Genomic DNA, 17,200 nt, shown 5'->3' on the forward strand with positions numbered 1-17,200 from the left:
ATAGGACTGAGAGGGCTACCAAAGGATGACATTGCAGAACCTGTAGATCTGAAATCACATAGATACAACAGATTCAATATTGATCTCCTAGAAGGCAAGAAAAAACAAACATTCAAGAATCACTGCAGTAAGGACCACACATCAAAACTCAAGTGTAAGTATCCTACAACAAGGTATGTATGATTAATGTTTACATTTGAATTTTGAGTATCATCTTTGACATATGTTTTTACAGGACAACATAAGTATATACCATGTTTTAGTTATATCTCTATGTCTCTATATGTCAGTTAGTTTTGATACCACATTTTGGATGTCCTATTCTTGATACTACACATTTGATGCTACATATTCTTGATGTTACACCAAGTCTATTAAGTCTATATGATGTTGTAAGTTCATGTTACTTTTCTGTCATCACTTTTAATTGTATATATCCTTAGGTCAATTTTGGATATGGTCTTGCATAGAGTCTGTGACTATATCAATAGTAATAGTCTTTGTCTACTGCTGCAACAAGTCAACAACAAAAGTGAAAAGCACACTTCAGGTACACATTGTAATTTTAATTTGTTTGCATTCATTATTATGCACTTGCATGTGTTTTTCAGGCAGAGGTAAGTTGAAGGGTATCTTATTTTGTTTTGTGATTAGTTTCGCTGGGCAAATTTTGCATGAAAGTAGAAGAAGATTTAAGTACATCTTCAAGCAAGAATTCAAGAGAAGAAGTATTAAATCAAAGGAAGCATTACATAAAGACATCCTTTGAATGCATAGCAACCATCCATATGTTGTGAAGAAGTGTTAAGGCCAAGAGTCATAATTGTAAAGTTGTAAAAGAGTCATTTGTAAAAGTGTCATCATTGGAAGAGTCATTTTTGTAAAAGAGTCAATTTGCCTAGAGTCATAAAGGCATCATTGGGAGGTATAGGAGTCTCTGTTGGGATGATGTCATGGTTGGGTTACAGGTGAAAGTGTGATCGGTGTACATTAAAGTACAAGAAAATATTTGTAAATCACATTGTATCATGGATCATTGTCCTTGGTACAGGAGTCCACACTCTTGTCTCATTTCTGGCCATTATAGGGTGGTAGGGAGGTGCTAGGTTGGTGTATGAATTCACCTATAGGTTGGAGCCTGTGAACACTTTAGGGTGGTAGGTTGGTCTAGGATGTTGGGGCATATATTCAGTTGACTACTGAAGAAACCAATGCGTTGGGGCATTCTTCCAGTGGGACAGGAGAGAATAATGATTTTCAAGAATTCTAGGAAGTTGTTTCTTTCATTTTAGTTGGGGCTGAAGATTAAAGAATTTATTAGAAAAGAATTTAGTGGTTTTTAACTTGGAGGGGGTTTTCCACCTAAAATTATTATGCCTACTGTGTTCTTTTATTTACTATTATTACTGCATAAACATTAATAATAATTGAAGATTCACTAATGCTCTGAAAATATTTAAAAGTGTTAATTGCTATGGAATACTGATTCAACACCCCTCTAAGTATTTCCAACAATAACCTCGATGTCATGAGTACATGACTAGATTTTCATTAAGATATGTTAAAGAAGCCATCACAATTGAAGGGGAAGAAGGAATGAATGTCCTCCTTTCTCAATACATTTCAAAGAAAAAAAGGTAGGAAATAAATGTTTGTACTAGCTATATAATTAGAAACATCATGTACCATATTACAAAAACATGTTTTTGATGATAACATTTATTGAGATGAAGTATTTTCTATCTATGATCAATGAATGACTGAATGAATATTTTGTGATAATTAATGATTGTTATATGTTTCTTTAGTACAAAACCACATATGTTTTTTTATGAACTGTTTATTTTTATATTGTCTATGCATGAATCTTAATGTGTCTATCTCAACTATTTTCTAGTAGATAGGTTGGTTACTGGGAAATAGTGAGTGATGTGATGGGGGGGGAGGGCATAAAATATTCCACCTTCATATGGTTGGGTATGTTCAGTAGAGAATAGTTTAGGATTTAGAAAATCTGGGAACAAATTTCCCCTGATCCAATAGAGAAAAACAAAGTCAATGTTGACTTTGTTGTGGATATGTCAAATCAAGGGAAGTTTGCTCCAACATTAGAATACTCCAATAAATTGTTCTCAAGACCAAGTAGACCTCATCCAAGTATTCATGCACTCAAGTGTTTATAATAATTATTTAGTCGTAATTTTTTTGTTAATTTATTTTATTATTTTGTTGATTATTTAACTATTAGTTAACTCAGTAGAACAACCATGGGAGGAGATGTCAAGATGTACTTCAAGAGAGAAACATGTGGAAGAGGTGTACAAATGAAAGAACGTGATTGAACTAAATGAAGGTTTCACCCACATGACTTGCAAGTATTAGATTGAATTTTCGAATATCTTTATTGATTTTATTAAAAATATGTGGACTTTATTGTTTTCCCATTCTCAATTTATTAATTGTCCAACCAAAATTGACCTAGATTTGGGTTGAACTCAACTCTTGATCCCCTTCATAGTGTCCTAATTTTCCTTTATTTTTTAAATAGTATTTCTTAAGTTAAAGGTTCTCTCCAAATTGTTATAGTTGTGCTATGGGAAACTTTTATTTATGTAGAGAGGTAGAGGTGGCATGCTTGTACTGGCTTAACATATTTCCCAATTTAGATGCTTCTCTTATTTGGTTGTTTTGAAAAAATAGAGAGTGTATTTCATGTAGGAGGTGCATTATTGTAAGATATATTAGTCTTAGGGTTTATCCTTTTAGCATAGTCACACCACATGGATGGAGTGCATTGACTGTATTTTCAAAAGCCTTGGTAAGAAAGTTCGAGTTTTAAGATACCAGTTAATATAATACAAATGCAAGATTGAGAGTTCAGATTTGTGTGTGTTGTCATGTTTCTAGTGTGATGTATTTGTAAAATCTAGTATTTAGAATTTAATGTTTGATAAGTCTTATAAATTTAAATTTCCTAGTCTTTAGGGTTTGACTTTCAAACATTGAAGTTCAAAATCTACTTACCATGATATGAGAGCTAACAGTGATGTGATCTTCTATGAGAATTATTGCGTCCATCCATTTTTTGATAAAATATTTCATAATTTTTTAATATAAAAAGGATATTATGTGGACTTTAAAAAAAGGGTTGTGAAAATAATCATCACAAGCTATAGCTAAAAGGAAAAAACTTATCTAATCAAAACAAGCTACACCTGGATTTGTAGAAAGAAATGAGCACATAGTAGACTTCCATTTCACCAAATAATATCTTTGCCTTTCCTTGAAATGGCAAATATATATTCATTTCTCATTCTCCAAAGATGATATAAAATATAAGCACTAATCTAGTCCTATGTTGTGTGAAAATCCACGTCCCGAGGGAGAGAATCTCCTAATTGGGTGACCTTTAGGGTACAATGATAGCTTGTATGCCTATTTCCAAGCAGATTGAACATGTTTATAGTACTTGAACAAGTGTTTTGGTCCAATAATGCTACACAATGGTGCTTTAGTATACCCACATATTTCAATTATTTCCATAAGAGAAAAACACCATGAATTAAGGAATAAGAAAAATATGTCTTTTTCATTTTTAAATGCATTTTCCAAATATATTTCAATTTATAAAGCTATGTTTTCTTCTTGGTATTGTTACTCTATATTTTGTTGATCTCAACTTCATGTTTTGGCTTGCTTGAAATCCATTTATATCCATTAGCCAACTTTTGCCTCATTCTATATCTAGTCTTTCCACTTATCTTGTGGCTTCAATAGGCCAAACAAAATATGTTGTTTTGGATCTATCTTTGAACCTTTTATGGATTGATTTTATCTGTTATGTTAAGCTTGAATTCTATTTTAAAGTTGTCACTAATCATTGTTAAAAAAAATACTTTAATACTATTAGCACTTCATAAATCCCTTAAGGTTGAGGAAAGGTATCCCATAGGTAACCACAAACCACTTGTATGTTAAGGTCCGGCCCCCCTAACCTTGGAGAGCGTTCTTTCATTGGATCAAATATTAATCAAAGATTGACAGGATATGGATTTTGGACTGGTTATTAAGCTTAGAGGTAGATGATATAAAGTTGAATGAAAATTGTTGGGAGTGAGGGCCCCTAAAGTATAAGAATCATATAACATTAGGGCATGCGTGAGTGATCTAGATAAAAAAGGCAAGGTAGGAACATATTTTAAGTCAATTATCAGTTGTAGTATAGTGATGGATGAACGAAACACATAAATATCTAGTTAAATGTAGCAGAGAATAAGGTTATGAATTTTTCTACACAGCTTATAACCGAATATTCAAAAGAAACATGATAGAGCAATAAAGAATTATATCATGTATAAGATCCACAATTATCATGAGCATCTAAGGTTGAATTCAAGATAGCAACTTCAGAAATGGATATTAAATTAACATAAAGACGATACAAACTTGAAAACAAACACCTCAAGAATATATTAAACTAATAAGAAAGTCTTCTATGAGCTTTTCTATTGAAATATTAAACACATGGTCTCCTCCTACTCTCAAAAATTCTCTAATATTATTACATTGTATACTTAGCCCTTAAATATCATTTTGGCCTAGGACTGGGAACATCGAATTTATCCAACTAAGTGGATCAAAAGGTGTGTCTTATGAGATTATTAAGATTCAGGTTAAATATAGGAACAACATTAACTCAGAAAAAAATCTTCATCCTCATATGCCCATAGTCCTATGGAAAATCTTGAACTATCTGCCATGGTGCCCAAAATCCTGCCAAATATCCTCCTAATTCCCTGTTTCATTCCCCTTTTGGTTTATCGGCCTGCTTTAAGCTTATCGAGTAACTTATAGACCTCCTTCCAAATCGTCAAAACCATATAACATGGCACAATATAAAATAATGACTATGGAAAGGGTTTTAAGACATAAAAATAGTGGGCAGTAGCCATAGACACATGTCGTAAGTGCTTACCTCACAAGTTCTCCTTACACATCCCTTTTAAGATTTCTAGAATTTGGTGAAAAGGGGGTTGATTCATTGGAATATTGCATTAGAAATAGTCCTCATGTGTAACGCATGGGACCAGAGCATATGCACCTAGGCCCTATGAGATACTGAAACTTTACAATCGGCAATTTCACAACATATCATTTGGTTGCACCCCTCAAGACTTGCGATCTTCAATGAGTGACGTGGCCCGATCCACGTGGAGAGAAAATAAGGGAAGGACCTGCACCAAGGATTTAACAAATAAAAACCTTTGTTAAATCTTTCTCTAATTTATACAAACCTTTGTTAACTTATATCCGCATAACCATATGATTTTAACACATAAAACATATATTTATGTTCTCATCTTTGTACCAATAGGCCTAGGTTTTTTGTCTTCTTTGTGACTATGGGATAGCTCCCATATTCAATCCCCTCTATCAGATAATTTTGATCAGCGAACTTCGTTTGTGCAGTGATATTCTTCATCCCCCGATCATTGATTGTAATTTGACGCCATTCTTTTCCACATGTCATATGGTGAGTGGTGACAAATGTCGCCCTTTTTTGGCCTCTTATGACCCCTGAAAGTGTCATATCTACATGTCATGTGTACACCATACAACCACATCATGGTGACATCAACTACCACATGGCTTAATCACAACCAAACACTTCCTACCACGTGTCCCGTTGGAGGAGAGAGAAAGGAGCTGAACCTGCTATTATTTGTGGATGAAATCCTTTGTAAAACTTGGTTCAACCCTCCCCAATGCCTTAACACTAACCACACATTTCCTAGTGATTTAATCACATATCACAACTTTATAATATCACAACATTTTAGAGTTTTCACCCTTGCGACATGCAATTGTCAATTATTGATTTGCGATATGACCTAGGCCCCATTGATATGTCTAATTGGCGATTGTGGATCGTAGATATTGTTTTTTGATGAGCTATGTATTGGAACCTCTGATCAACAATATGTGATATCAACGATCATTGATCGTTGTTTCAATCTGACCTCCATTTCTCCTCTTTTCCAACTGTCTGAAATGTAGGATGTGGGATCAACACTTGTTTTCTGGATTTGGGGAAGGAATTTCATTTAGTTATATCTTTTGATCTAGAGGTTAGTTTGAAGAACTGGATATACCATTGGAAAGTTGCTTCTAAGAAATTTATCATGAAAACACCTTAAACATGATCTCAACCAAAATTCTTATGTGAAAAACCTCCCAAACGTTCACACCTCTCTTGACCATAGAACTTCAAGGACTAAATGGATCCTAGGACCAGAAATCCTTTAGGCTATGACACCTAGTGATTAATAGGCTAGATTGACCAAAATGAATAGTAAGAGACCAACACCACTGACACCTATTATAGGACCCTAATAGATCCCATGTTGAAGTTAGGTTTAGAAAATTTTATGTTGATATGTGGTTGAAGCTAAAAAACATAAAAATGCCACAAGGAAGGTAGAGCCTTCAACGCATATTATAGAACACCACCATATATGAAGAATAAATAATAGTCAGCTCATGACTTCATTAAATTATCTTTCCATTGCATGTATAAATAGTCATGTCTTCACATAGTTTCAAGTTATCCTTTTAAACTATATGAACTACACATGTAGATAACAAAATATATTCATCAACATCTATATAAAATAATAACCGAAAAGGCAATACCTTAATATTGGAGTAGTCTTCTCTGTCATATATACATTCTCAAAGTTTCAAATCATAGACGAACCATTTCATTGTCAGTTAATAGTGAAAAGTAATTAAATAGGTATATTGTATATGCATTAGACATAGATATAATTGTGTTTTAGCTATTTTTGTCTTTTCCCTGTGTTTTGATTTTATGGGAAGGTTTTCTTGTGGAAATTATTTAACTCTATGATCCTTTTCCTATGCTTTTTGTTTATGGGAGGGCTATCGTATGGGAAAATTGGAGGCCATATGTATCCATATGAAAGATTGAGGGCTTAATCTTATATATCTATGAATTGAAGTCCCGTTGGAAATAACTGGGAAAAAATCATGTTCGTTGATCAATCCTCTTGTTTTTCATAGCCTAGCTCTAACATTTTCCTGCACTTCAAAATTTGACATCCAAGGAGAAGATAATAATTAAATAAATCCATCAAAATCTATAGTTATTAAAAAATTAAGAATCTCAGTTCGATCTCCATATCCATATTTAGAAATGGATTTTTTAGACTTGCTCCCATTTCACCTAATAAACTACTATTTAAGTATGAAGTACCTTGGATTTTTTCTCAAACCAAATGCTTATGTATTTCAATATTGGTTTGAATGTATAAAAAATTTGAAAGAAGCCTCAAGTTGAAGTTCTCAGTGGCTTTCCTTAGTTTTCACATTAAAATTAATAAATTTGTACTTGAGACAAACCTTGTATATTGATATTTGTCACATATTATTCTACGAATTGCAGAACACATGTCCAATTTGGTGGTTTCTATGATATTTTTTGTACATATTTTGAGGCTTAAAAAAACTTCAGTTGCACATTTTAATGCACTTCCTAGATGTGTTTGATACACTACTTTGCTTCCCAATGTGCAATGTATCCTCTTGTGTATTCTATGGATAGGTGGTCCATATGGTCATGTCTAATGTTGCTTGATGTGTACCAAAATTTTCCAATTTCATACTCTTTGAAGTTTCAGCTATCTTTGAACCCTTTTTATGCTCAAACACATATGGAAAATGTTTCTTCTTCATCTCAAGACTCAATTTACACTTCCTTGAACTCCTCATGGTCTTGGACAATGACTACGCTTGTTGAATACTCATTTTTGTTGTACGTGTAGATTAAAATATCTTTCAACTCTGGCTTAGCTTACTTCTCGCCATCATTGATTCTCGCTTCTCAAAGGACTCAAGGAATTACTTTTAATATAATTTAATTTTTAAGAAAAACATTATATTGAAGCAGTTATAACTAAGGAATATAAATTCTCTCATTCAACATTAAATTTCATTTCAACTATAGACTGCATATATTGCATCTCACTTCAAGTTTATTTGAACTATTCAAATCACAAAATTCTATTGCTTAGCTTCTCTAAACTGCTGATTTTTTATCCAACTACAAGGCGTGAACTTGTACACTCAAGACACCCTTGGCAAGGTTCCTAAATCTAACTACTAACTATTTCTAAAATTGAGATTTAAAATACCATCCTAGATCCATCTTAACCTGGATCTATCAAGCGTCGAGAGGGATCCAATATTTTGAGGCGCAAACCTCTTTTTTGAGTGCAAAACTTGAGGAAACATTTGCACCTCAAGAGATTTGATCCCTCTCGGTGCTTGACATATCTGGGTTAAGATGGATCTAGGTTGGTTATATAATACTATATATTATCTATATTTGTATATATGTGTCTCTTTCTTAGTCCATTTGTCTATCTCACACCCTAGGCATACACACACTCTCTCCATATCTATCTATCTCTCTCGTTCCCTTTTCACTCCCTCTCTCCCACTACCTTTCTCCCTCTATGTATTTTTTCTTCCTTCCTTCTCTCTCCCCTACAACTCCATCTCTCTATTTTTCTCTCTCTTTAGTCCTATCTTTCCCTTTCACTCTCACCTCCCTCTATCTCTCCCTCCACCCCTATGAATCTCTCTCTCTCTGTTTCTCCCTTTATCTCTCTCTATCCCCTCTATCTTTGTGCCTCTCGATCTCTCTCTTTCCCTTCTCTCCCTATCTCTCTCCCCAACTCTTCTCTCTCTTCCCTCCTCCCATCTCTCCCTCTCTCTATCTCCATGTATCCCTTGTCACTCCCTCTCTCTCCACCTCCATCTACCTTTGTCTTTTTTCTTTCCTCCTTGTCTCATCCCCCTCCAACTCCATCTCTCTATGCCTCCCTTCTTCTCTCACTCCCTTCCTCTCTCTCCCACCTCCATCTATCCCCATAACTCTCTCTCTCAATCTCTCTGTCTCTCTCTCTCTCTCTCACTCTCTTTGCCCTCCTACTTTGTCACTATCTCCTTGCCTCTCTCTCCCTCATTCTCTATCCCTCCCCCTCTATTCCCTACAATTTTGTTGTTTTCATCACTTGGATCCTTATATAATATGGATATATGTTGGTTATTACTAATACTATTTGTATTATATAAATTTCACATCTTTAAATATAAAATGATTATAATTTTTAATTTTATTAAAACCTTAATTTAGTTTCTATGGGAGTATCTTTAGTAGTCATGAGGATAGAGGGTTTAGATATATCTCAAAACTAATTACAATCCTCTTCCTATTAGCTTCAATTAAAAAATGTTATAAAAATAAATTAAAATTAAATATTTTTATTATGAAATAAGTTATGGTTTTTGGGAATGTGCTATTGATTAGTCATGGGATTAGCCAATGGTATTATAAAAAATGCTATTATACAACTTGAGTGGGCCTAATGGCTAAGAGAATGTGTCCCACCTAAGAGGCCACAACTTCAAAACTAGAGGGGGGTAGAGTATATATGCCTTTGTAGACTTAGAAGTCAAATCACTACATGGAGGTGGGTCTCTTGTCACACAAAAAAGGAGTCATACACCAATGTGTTGTCTGGCTTGGATGTGACCTTAAAATTGGATAATAATAATAATACAAGTTAATAATATTCATGGTAAAGTGGGGGTGATTATCGATGGTTATGAATCTTGTCATATTGTTATAAAGTATTTTAATTGTGAAATAGGTTATGATTTTTTGGCATTTGGTATTGATAAGCCATGTCATTATCCCAAGATATTGTAACAAATCCTATTTAGAAGTTCATATTATCAATGAAAAATTGGGAGTGAATATCCATGATTGAGAATCCTGTCATGTTGTTATAAAATATTTTTATTGTGAAATAATTTGTGTTTTTTGGGCATGTGGTATTCATAAGCCATGGTATTGGCCCATGGTATTGTAACAAAGCCTATTTACAAGTTAATAATATCCATGGTAAAGTGGGGATGAATATCCATGGTTAATAATATTTCCATATTGTTATAAAGTATTCTGATTGTGAAATAAGTTATGTTTTTTAGGCATGTGGTATTGATAAGCCATGGTGTTGTCACAAAGCCAAATTTTTATAAGTTAATAATATCCATTGTAAAGTGGGGGTGAATATGCATGGTTAATAATCTTGTCATATTGTTATAAAACAATTTTTTGTGAAATAAGTTATGTTTTTTGGGCTTGAGATATTGATAAGTTGTGGTATTGGATCATGGTATTCTAATAAAACCTATTCACAAGTTAAAATCAAAATCAAAATATAACAAATTGAATTTTATTATTTTTATTACTTTAACTTTTTATTATAAATTAAGCCAACATTTAGATGTTTTCACTCATTATCGATCACTTTTGATTTTTTTTAATTAGTTTTTAATTAATCCGACATTTAGAATTGTTTACATACTTACATTACACCTACACATCCACTCTATACTGGGTTGTAGAGCATGCCCATGTGCAATTAGTGGAAAGTATTATAAACCTAGCACAAGTTATGGTAGGATTCAATAAAAAATCAATGGCTCTAAAGTCTAAAGTTCTTGTACATGGCCCATACAAATGGTGACTAATAACTTAGATCTCTCCGTGAAAATATATTTCTAGGAAAGTCATTTTTGAGTCTAAATTTATGCATGTGATGTCTAACTAAATATGAGTTTAAAAAATTCTTTAGTGTTATATTGACTTGAATTTTTGTTTTTTTTCTCATCATTGTTTGACTACTTTAAATTTGTACAAACTTAATATGATATTGGCTATTCAGTTACACAAGAAAACTCTCTCTGATATGTTTCATTTTCTTTTGAGTTTCTTGATTTTGCATCTCTACTCATCTTCTAATCACCAACTCCTTACCCTTTGGAATTCAAGTATTTATGCTTGCTTATGTCAGTAACTAATCTCTAGATTTTCCACTCTCTCGTTGATCACTTTCTTTAGTTTTTGTATATTTCTTAGAATATGAGTTGAGTAAAATTATATTTGTGCCTTCCAAGTGATCTTGGAAATTTATCAACTAGATTCAAACATCCTTCTCTCTGAATGGAAATCCCTTTCATTCGAATTGGTTTTGAACCATTATAAAATACTCAAGATCAAGTCCATTTAGGGTTTTTCATTGAGGATTGTCCTAAATATCAATAAATTCCTCTCATGTTGGGTGTGGAGCCTGATTATCTTCCTCATTTTTCATAAGTTTTTTGTTTCACCCATGTTGAATCCTTGTTCCTAATGGGGAAGCAATTCCTCCCATATGATCATCATGAGGGGGGTCCATGGGGGGGAGTAATGGCGATTTTATGATCCAGCCTTAGTAAGGGTTCACGGTCAGTAACACTGAAGCTAAAAATAGATGAAAATTTTCCATGTAAAATATTGTAATTTCATAGTCAATCTGGGTCATTCATTACAAGATGATATGAAGGTAGAAGTTATGTTAATTTAGGATTTTTTTCCTAGAAGGAAAACCTTGCTTTATATGAGGGAATTGTATTATCGATATGTATTATTATTCTGAGTGAGAAAGAGAGAGGGGACTGTGTAACATCGAAGAGGAAATTATAGGGGATTTGTTGTAGGTTGTATCTCTTAATTTTGTTGGATGATATCAGAGGAAGGATTGGTTTTTTCTTTGTGGACGTAGCCCAAATTGGGTGAACCATGTATATTTGTATCTCTCTTGTGCTATGTGTTTTTTTGTTTTTGTTTCTGCAACATTTTATGTGTTTCATTTCTCTATTAATTAATTTCTAACAACTGGTATCAGAGTTGAACATGTATTTAGATGATCAAACCATACGAGAGAAGGGTTCATAGTTCAAGTGGGAGAAATGGAGGAAGATGGTAGACTTAGGGTCGAGAAATTTAACGGCCAAAGCTACCAGTTGTGGAAGGTACAGATGGAAGATTATTTGTATCAAAAATATTTGTACCTAACATTGAGAGAAAAATCAAAGAAGTTGATGAGTATGACAGGTGAAGAATGGGATATTCTTGATAGAAATGAACTAGGAATAATATGGTTGTGTCTGATAGCATTATGGCATTCAAAATTTCAAAGGAAATGAAAACAGAAGGTTTAATGACGACACTGGCCAAAATATATGAAAATCCATTTTTGATAATTTAAATGAATTTAATATGGTTACCATTCAGTTAAGTTCTGTAGAGGCAAATTTTGATGATGATGCTAGGATTGTGTTATTTCTATGCGCATTGCTAGAAAGTTGGAATGGCTTAGTTATGGCTATTAGAAACTTTGTCCTTGGATCTAGTAGATTAAATTTTGATGATGTTGTTGGTGCCATCCTTAGCGAGGAAATGTAATGGAAAATCTCTAGTGAGACATCAAGTAATTCTTTTCCTGCAGAGACTAGGGGAAAAAATGGAAAGAAGAAGGAGCCTAAGAAATCAAAGCTTGTCAAGGAAAGGTAGATCTAAATGTATATTAGGTATAGTGTGCTAGAAATGTGGGAAGAAAGGACACCTGAAGAAATACTACAAATATCAGAAGGGAAAAGAAGGAGATCGACATCAAGAGAACAATCATGAAGTGAATGTTATAGTTGATGTGTTGCAAGATACTTTGAATATTTCATTAGAGAATATTATTTATTCCTGGGTGGTAGATTCATGGGCTTCATTCCATCCCACACCTGATAGAAAAAAATTTCATGACAATGTTGAAGGAGATTTTGGATGGGTTCATTTGGGTGATAATAAACCTTGTAAAAACATTGGAATGGGTAAGGTTTTAATAAATCAAAATAATGGATAATAATGTATATTAAACGAGGTAAGGCATGTAGTAGGTCTAAAGAAAAATATAATTTCAATAGGGAAATTGGGAGGTGAAGGATGTGTAAGGAGAAAAGATGTCATATTCAATGAAAAGGTCTTTTATAGTTATCAGATGTGGGGATAGAAATGGGAAAAGGAAAGTAAAGAATACATAGAGCTTGATGAGATCTTAGAAAAAATAAATGTTCCTAAAAATCACAATGATCAACATCCACAACAACAACAGGAACAACAACAACAACATGCACCTCAAACATCTAAAAGTGGTGTTAGAAGATATATCAGGATAAGTAAACCCCCTGAATGATACTCTCCTTCATTATATTATGTATTATTGATTGATTTTGGTTTGCCAAAAAGATATGAATAAGAAATTCAGGTATAAACTATGACAAAGTGGGAGAAAGCCATGGAAGAAGAGATGGACTCCTTAATGCATAACCATGCTTGGGACTTAGTCAGGTTGCCTGTAGGTAAAACAACATTATAGAATAAATTGGTTTATAGGTTGAAGGAATAAGATGGAGATAAATAGAGGTATAAGGCTAGACTTGAGGTGACGGGGTTTGCAAAAATGAAAGGTATATAATTTAATTAAATTTCTTATCTTTTCATTAAAATGAGTTCCATCGGAACTATTTTAAATATAATGGCATCATAATATTTTCATATTGAGTAGTTATATGTAAAGAAATCCTTCCCCCATGGCTATTTGGAGGAATAAATATATATGCAACATCCACAAGGGCATGAGGAAAAAGGGAAGGAGAAATTGGTTTTCAAATTGAAGACGAGCTCTTATGGCTTAAGCCTAGCTCCAAGGTATTGGTATCTAAAATTTGACAAATATATGTTTGGACAAGGTTATACTAGATGTCACTTTGACCATTGTGTTTATCGTAAAATGCAAAATGATGGAAAATGTACTGTTATGCTATTGTATGTAGATGCCATGCTTGTTACAGGGTCTAACATGTAGGAAATAAATGTGCTGAATGGAAAATTGGCAAATTCATTTTCAATGAAGGATTTGGGTGCTGCAAAACAAATCCTTGGTATGAGAATCACTAGAGACATGAAAAAACACAAATTAACATTGTCTTGGAGTGAGTACATGTTATGAAACCAGCTCAAGAAAAGATAGAAAAGAAAGATCAACGCCTTAGAATTCAGCCTCTTCGAGGGGGCAACCTCCTTTACATTACATAAATGAACAATTCTTGGATGATACAAATGACAAAACCTCCTTTCTATATATAGGAGTCTAAGGAGTCACAATATAATCCAGCCGACCTAACAATAATAATATAAAGCCACAAAAATAACAATAGAGGGATTCTATGGGGCACATAAATAATAATATGGGGGTAATAGGGGCACAACAATATAAATAAGGGGTATAACTACAATAGTAATGGGGTAATTACTAGTATTATAGGGACCCAACATGCCCCTCTCCTTCAAAAAAGTGTTGTCCTCAACACTTGAGCAGTTCTGGGTACTTCTGCATAAAATTCTCATCCTCCCATGTGGAATCTTCAGCGGATAAGTTCTTCCACTTGATAAGATACTCTGAAATTGATCGATTTCGTAGCTGTCGAGTTCTTGTTTCTGTGACTGCTTCCGGTTCCAATATAATTTTTCCTTCCTCGTCAAGTTCTTGCAATATTGTTTGAACTGGGAGCTTGTCGCCAATGACCTTCTTTAAACATGAAACATGGAAAACTGGGTGCAAATGAGAAGCTGCAGGAAGCTCCAATTTGTATGCCATAGTACCAATCTTTTCCAACACCTTGTACGGACCATAATACTTTGGTGATAATTTATTATCCTTCTTAGCTTGCCTTAGGGACATTTTCTTATATTGTTGTAGCCGTAGGAATACCCAATCACCTACATCAAAACTTCTTTCACTGCGATGTTGATCTGCCTGTTGTTTCATTCTATTTTGTGCCAACACAAGGTTATCCTTTAAGAGTTGGAGGACTTGTTGTTGATGTTCGATGTGATGTTCCACTGCCTGAACCTTAGAATTTTCTCTTAAATATGATGTGATTGATGGTGGTTGGTACCCATAAAGTGCCATAAATGGGGTCATTTTTGTTGCTGTATGGAAGGAAGTGTTATACCACCATTCAACCAGAGGCAACCATTTGACCCATTGTGTCTGTTTATCAGATACAAAGCAACGAAGATATCCTTCCAAACATTTGTTTACTATCTCAGTTTGCCCATCAGATTGAGGATGATAAGATGAGCTATGAGCTAACTGAGTACCAAGACAAGAAAATAATTCTGTCCAAAAATTTCCAGTGAAAATGGGATCTCCGTCACTTACAATAATCTTTGGGTTTCCATGTAGCTTTTGAACTGTTTCCATAAATGCAGTAGAAACTGTACTGGCTTTAAATGGATGTGATAATGCACAAAAGTGTGCATACTTGGTAAGTCTGTCAACTACCACCATGATGACACTCTTTCCCTCAGACTTGGGTAAACCTGTGATAAAATCCATTGAAACCTCCTCCCAACATTGGCTTGGAATGGATAAAGGTTGTAATAGACCCGGTGTCTTAATTGTTTCAACTTTATTTTGTTTGCAAACCAAACATTCCGCCATAAAATTTTGAATATCTGATCTAAGGCCATCCCAAAAAAATTCCTTCTTAACCCTGTGGTAAGTCTTTAAAAATCCTGAGTGCCCTCCTAAGGGAGAAGTGTGCAATTCCATAAGAATCTTTTGTTTTAGCTGGGAATTCTTACAGAGGTATAAGCGATCTTTGTACCATAACGAATCATTTTTCCAGCTAAATGTATCAGAAGTACTGGAATCTTGTTGTAGCTTTCGAATAAGTGCCCACACTTCTTCGTCATTCTTACATTCCTCCTTTGCTTCGTTTATCCAATCTGGTTGGATAATAGAAATGGCACACAACAATGCTTCCATATCCTCATCCTTTCTTGAGAGTGCATCTGCCACCACATTTTGCTTCCCTTTTTTGTAGATGATTTCAAAGTCATAACCCAACATCTTTGTGACCCACTTTTGTTGCTCTTCAGAGGATAATCTTTGTTCTAAAAAGTATTTAAGGCTATCATGATCCGTTTTTACTTTGAAGTGTCTTCCCATTAGGTAGGGTCGCCATTTCTTAAGTGCATGGAGTATTGCCAACATTTCCTTCTCATAAATAGCTTTGCTTAAAAACTTTCCCTTGATTGGACGACTTTCAAAAGAAATGGGTCTTTCATCTTGCATTAGAACAACACCAATTCCATTTCCTGAAGCATCACATTCCACAATAAAGGTTTTTGTGAAGTCCGGTGTAGCTAAGACCGGTGCTTGGCACATTGCCTCTTTAAGATGTTTAAAGGCCTTTGTTGCTTCCGGAGTCCATGAAAATGAATCTTTCTTCAATAATGTTGTTAGAGGTGCTGCTATTCTCCCATAATTCTTAACGAACTTGCGATAATACCCTGTCAACCCAAGAAATCCTCGCAGATGCTTTATGGATGTGGGGATTTTCCATTCCTTAATGGCTTTAATTTTGCTAGGGTCTACCTTAACTCCTTCATGAGATACAATATGACCCAAATATTCCACCTCCTGGACTCCAAAGAAACATTTGGATCTTTTTGCATATAATTGTTTCTCCTCCAATAGTTGTAGCACCTTGTCAACATGTTCAACATGATCCTTCCAAGACTTGGTGTAGATTAGTATATCATCAAAAAATACCAACACAAATTTTCTAAGGAATGGTTTGAAAATTGAATTCATCAAACCTTGAAATGTTGAAGGTGCATTGGTAAGGCCAAAAGGCATGACCAAAAATTCATAATGACCCTCATGAGTTCTAAATGCCGTTTTCGGAATGTCTTCAATCTTCATTCTGATTTGATGATATCCCGAACGAAGATCTAACTTGGTGAAGTAAATTGATCCATGCAATTCATCCAGTAATTCATCAATGACAGGAATGGGGAACTTATCTTTAATAGTGATCTTGTTGAGCTCCCTATAATCTGGACACATGCGCCATGATCCATCCTTCTTGTGCACCAATACTACTGGAGCTGAGAAAGAACTTTGACTCAGTTGAATTATACCAGCCTCTAGCATTTCTGCAACCATACGTTCAATTTCACTTTTTTGGACATATGGATATCTGTACGGACTGATGTTTGGAGGAACACTTCCTGGAATCAGATGAATAGCATGATCATGATCACGCATAGGTGGGAGACCTTTGGGAGTCTCAAATACCTTGGAATGATTGTCCAGGACTTTTTGGAGATCTGGAGAAATAGATGATTCCAATGTGGAAACATCTAGCGAACATAATTGTG

The sequence above is a fragment of the Pinus tabuliformis genome, chromosome 1_2 (assembly GCF_031772625.1).
Source record: "Pinus tabuliformis cultivar Carrire ecotype Pingquan chromosome 1_2, CPIR1, whole genome shotgun sequence".
NCBI lineage: Eukaryota > Viridiplantae > Streptophyta > Pinopsida > Pinales > Pinaceae > Pinus > Pinus tabuliformis.